The sequence below is a fragment of the Populus euphratica genome, unplaced genomic scaffold, assembly GCF_000495115.2.
Source record: "Populus euphratica unplaced genomic scaffold, PopEup_1.0 scaffold226.1, whole genome shotgun sequence".
Classification (NCBI taxonomy): Eukaryota; Viridiplantae; Streptophyta; class Magnoliopsida; order Malpighiales; family Salicaceae; genus Populus; species Populus euphratica.
In genome coordinates this window covers 348,725-354,684 of record NW_011499967.1, presented here as the reverse complement: position 1 = coordinate 354,684, position 5,960 = coordinate 348,725, and positions in this window count along the sequence as shown.

Genomic DNA, 5,960 nt, shown 5'->3' with positions numbered 1-5,960 from the left:
GGTTAAAGCGAATCGCTAAATGGGATTTCAGGTTGACCAAGCTACACATCGATTTTGGTTCTGGTTAAAGAAGATTATCAGATTGGATCTTAGGTTAACCTAAGCAAAAGTGCAGGTCGCCCGTGAAAATAGATCAGGTAAGTGTGTGTAGGCTGGCCGCCCCTGAAAACATACCACAATGAGTATGTGTGCGCAAGTCGCCCATAAAAATAGACCAGTTTGAGAGTGTAGACAGGTCGCCCATGAAAATAGACCAATTTTCTTCAAAAGGGACAAGTCACCCAAGATAATGAGACCATTTTCTTTTAAAAAACCAAAGTCATTGGCTGAGTGAATCACTCGGTAAGCCAGGAAGACCATTTGTTTTCTTTACAAGCTTACGATGTAAAACATTAAGGAATTTTTACTTTGTAAACATTGTAAAGAGGGGACATTTGTTGCTATCTAATTTTTTATTATATTTTTGATAAATTTTCAGAAAAAACAAAAAATAACAAAAAAAACCCAAAAAAAGGTGTATTTTGATATATTTGCATCATTTTTAGTATTTTCAACGTCATCTTAGAAGAATTTAAATTTTCAAAGGTATTTTAAACGCGTTCAACTTTTAAATTATTAATTTTACAATTACTGATTTTTTATGTTGAGTCGACGTTAATATTACTCGATTTTTAAAAAAATAAAAAAATACAAAAAATATAAAAATATAAAACAATTAAAATTAAAAAAAAAAATTGAGGGACCTGTGGCCAAGCCACACTTCCCCTATAAATAACACTTCCCTATAAATACTAGGCTATAGAAAAAAAGAAAAGAAAAGAAGGGAGAGTAAAAAAAAGAAAGCCTAAACCTAAAACCCTTTCTCCTGCAGATGCCACCCTCTGAAACCAAGTCGGCCGCCCCTTCCTTTGAAAAAACCAAAGCTCTCCTTCCTCCGTGGGACTCTCCCAAAAAGCCACACCGACCTTCTCCCCTCTCTCAGCCAACAGAAGGCCCCAACTCATTTTCTCTTCTGAGCTCTCTGGCCAAAACACAAAGAGAGCCCCGTTTACTCTTGAATTTTTCCTCTTCCACATCGCCTGACTTTTCCTTCTCCCCTCAACCCCGGCCATCAGACCCCGCTCACAGCATCTTCTTCATTTCTGGCCACTACCCTGCCATTGGGATTTTTGGCTCCCAAAACCAGAAGCCACAAAGGGGTCTCCTATTCCCTGTTGAAGCTGCCACTCCTAGACTGAACACAGTGGCAGACAGTGGCAGCCCCCGCCGTATTCTTCAATGATGGTGTCTTCGCCTCAACACCGCTAGCAACCCATAGGCCAGTAGACCCAGCTCACCAAACAGCAGCAACTAGCAACCTCTTTGTCTCCTCCAATTGAGCCCGCCGACTGGACCACCATGTCCATCTCTGCTGGCTAGACCTGACAAAATCCTAGCAGCTGGCGGCCTCTTTAGTCTTGCCAGCACCTGAAACAGAGAAGAATGGAAAAGGAAAAAGAAAAGAACAAATCTGTAGAGAAGCAGATCCAGAACAAAAAAGAAGAGGAAAAAAAATCCAAGAACAATCAGGACAGAAATGGATTAAAATCAACTGCTTGCGTTTCTGTTTCTTGTTTGCAGGTCACCGCTGGCGAGGAAAGGAAGAAGGGAGGAAGCCATTATGGATCTCCGCTACTGCTTGGATTTCGCGACTCCTCGTGAGCCCACGCGCCTCCAGTAGTAGCGGCGCATGGAGAAGACGCGCCGCCACTGTACAACAATCACAAAATATGCCAAGAATTCTCCAGCATTGTCCCCGAAGCTATTTTTGTAATTTTTAAATGTTGCTATGTATATTTGGATACTATTATATTTGATTTTTTGATTTTTTTTGTTATGTTATAAATATGTAATTATGGGTAAGTAAGCATAATAAAAAGAGATATATGTATGTGTATCTGATTGTATTTTTATTTATGTTATTGAATTATGAAAATAAAAAAAAAAGATAAAAAGAATTAATTGTTTAATTTGAATATGGTTAAATATCTCAAAAATAAAATTATGTTATATTTTTATGAAAACATAACATGTTTTTATATATATATTATAACTGATTTATTAAAATTTTAAAATTTAATTAATATTTTAAATTTTTAAATTAAATCAAATTGCAAAACAACTTATTTCAGGGTACTTATTTCAGGGTACGTTAGGAATGTTAATATTTTTTCTAACTATAATTAGTTTTTTACTCATGAATCTCTAACAAAATTAGTATACTCGGATTTTCTAATAGCTTTTAATTAAATATTAGATTGCAACTCCAACAAAACATAACAAAGCAATCAATCAAAGAGAACAAAAAAATCATCAATCTACACCGCGTGGGAAGTGCAACATCTATAACCATACCATCTTCTTTGTAGCTTCAGTTATAGTTATACAGCCTCTACAATAGAGAGCAAACAATCTTTTACAGTCTTGAAACCCGCTATATATTTGTATTTAGCACAATACATATGAAACCTGTAGTACCTTTTCTACTGTTAAGATCATTAGCTAAATCAACATTCATATAACTTTGAAGACTTTAGTTTGACCTCTTAAAACAAAATAAAATATCTGAAGAACAATTCAGATATCTTAAAATCCATTTGATTTCTTCTCAATACTATTTGCTTGGATAACTCTTGTATCTGCTTACAACTTTCTCAATAGGTATAGTGCCTGCTCATGTACCAACAATAACATGCATAAGACTTTTGATTGTTGATGTACAAGGAACTTTACTTAAATAGTTCTCTCTCTCTTCTTTTTTCTTTTTTTCCATCTTAGGTGAATGTTTCTTAATTAGCCTGAAACAACTAGCCAAAAGAGTGCCTACTAGCTTTGCTATATCCGTATTGAATATGTGGAGCACTTTTTTCATATAATCTTCATGTGCCATTAGATATATCCCTAGTGATTCTTATGCTAGGAATTTATTTTACAACTCCCAACTCCTTTATTTTAAATTGTTCTAATAATTTTTTTTAATTTATTTATTCCCTCAATGCTAGATCCTTAAAAAAAAAATATCATCTATATATAATAGTATAATAATGTAAGAGTTTTCAAAATATTTGACATAACAATAATGATCTACCTATAATTTTATGGATCCATGAATGCGCATAAAATCATCAAACTTCTTGTCTAGGAGCATGTTTTAAGTCATACAAGCTCTCTTTTAGTTGCAAACTAGATTCTCATTTCTCTTTACTAAGAATCCTTCTGGTCACTTCATGTAATTATCTCCCTCCAAATCCCTATAAAGAAAATGTTAATTGATTGATGTGTATCAAAATCTTAGATCAAATATCTAACAAAATTCATTTTTTTTTCTATATCATATAATATGTATTCAAGGATCACAATTAAAAACAAGTGAAACTATAATAAAAAAAACAAGTGAATCCAATCTTTTTCTCCATTGCCACAAATAATACAAGTCAAATCAGTTTGCATAAAAAGAAAGATAACCTTGTTTTACATAATACAATAGATTTTTTCCTAAAAACAAAACTTATTTTTTTGGTAACTGTCAAAGGGATATATAGGTGAATAAAAAGACACTGAAGTAAACAAAGATAAAAGATGTTACCATCTAATTTTAAAAGTAAATATTGATTTTTAGATGAAATTATGGTCATACTAAAGAAAGAAAGATAAAAATCATCTTAAAGTATCTTATTTATGATAAGCTACTATGTGTTTATTTTAAAAATTATATTGTAAATTGTATTTTATGTTATTTTTTATGCTATATATGTATTTAATATCAAGATGTGAACTAATCGAATCTAAAATGAGGTGATTTTAGACGGGTAAAAAAAAGGTCAATTCTTAATTTTTACAATAAATCCAAAAGATTAAAAAAATGATTTATTGGGCTCAAACTCATTCCTATTTATTATGATGAAAATGAGTACGCGAACCATCATTCACACTTGTTGAGCCTATGAAAGATTATATTTTAAATACCATGTTGTAAATTGTATTTTATATTATTTTCTAAACTATATGTGTATTTAATTTTAAGATAAAATCTAAAAAGAGATGAGTTTGGACGGGTACAAAAAAGGTGAACCCTCATTTCTTACAATAAACTCAAAAGATAAATAAATGATTTATGTGGCTCAAACTCATTCATATTTATTATGATGAAAATGAGCATGAAACCATCATTCACACTCGTTGAGCCTATAAGAAATTGAGTCGATCTACCCCGAATTCACTTGTTTTAAAATAATAATGTCTTTCCCATAACTCAACTTGACTGATTTGTTCATTATCTAAAAGTATCTAAAATTCAAATATAGAAAATAGATATGATATCAATTAAATAAAAATAATATTTGTAAATAATAATAAAATTATATTTAAAAGCATGTTGAATATCTAATGATATTACACGTAAATGTTGTTAACTTACATGTGACTCCTCTGATAAAGCAATAGATGAATAAAAAATGAAAGAATAACTCACGAGAGTACTATGGAGATACTCTTATACTAACATATAAGATAAGAAAAACAATACAAATAATGCATGCCAAGCATCATCTATTTATTTATCCTTAATATAATTTCTAAGGGACATGAAATTGTAGGAATATTGCAGTGACCATCATAAAGTCGAAGTCTTTTTGATGAATTCCATACCCATTAATTATCGAAAATGACATGATATAATTAATAAATCTTTTGTATTTCAACAATTATTTAATTAAGGTTATTTCAATTTTTCTGAAGTGCCTTTCCATTTTCACATTTTACCCCCATGTAGTCAAGTTTAGAGTTATTTTGAATCCCCAATGGAAATCATTGACCCTTCACTAAGATAATTTCATTCTAAAAAGAAAATAGAACACTTCATGAAAATCCTTACTTCCCGGGAACCTCATCACATTATGAAAAGCACAAACATAAAATTTAACAAGCTAGGATGAGCTTACAGTGTGGTTGCATTGAAAATACACTAAATTGATGGTTTCTGCAAGCGCAACAGGACAACCACGGAAACAAATGGGCCCTTATTATCTTTATTCTTCCAACCTTCGTCCCCACCTTCACAACTACGACATCAAAATGAAAAGAGAAATAGAAGCATGCATGACACAACTCTGTGCTGCAAGCCATAACTTCCAAAACGACGACACAGACATAAGAAACCTTATTCATCATAATATTAGACGAAAATTATTCAGCAACCCAAAGCTGCCATGCTGACTGGTTAATTTTAGCAATCTGATCCTAAGCAGATCCCTATTGGATACAGGCATCCACAGTTTCCGCAACAATTCATTGGATCGATAAAGCACCAGCCTCCATTAGGGATACAACCAAGCTTGCTTTCATCTTGCAGCAATATGTTTGAAGTCATGAGCTTTGGAAATTGCCGCATAGCCAGGGTGGACGGGGTAATGGCTGCGACAAAAACCAACGCAACCACCAGCAGCAGGGTGACCTTCTTGCTGTCCATGATCTCCGTCTTACTCTTGATCTATGGCTGATTTTCTCTTCTGAAGTTGTTAATGCTTGTATGTTGAATGATACCTTGGCTTGAGACTTCAATTTATAATGGAGGGAGATATACATGCTGTAGCATTAATTTGCCGTTATAATAATTGAATATCTGCATGCACGGGGTTTCACCTCAGCAGCCCATGTGAAAAATACCAAATGTCTTGGTAAGATTGCGAAGAAGAGCTGGACTTGGTGGCACCATTCTTGTCTGAAAACAGAAACCAAAAGAGCAGCATAAAATGTGCAAAGCACCTCAGCAGCCCATGTGAAAATTATCAAATGTCTTGGTAAGATTGGCAACTACCATTGCTCAAGATGAGCTGGACTTGGTGACACCATTCTTGTCTAAGAATAGGTACCTAGAGAGCAACATAAAATGTGCAAAGTAGAAGAAGATAGAAAAACATGAG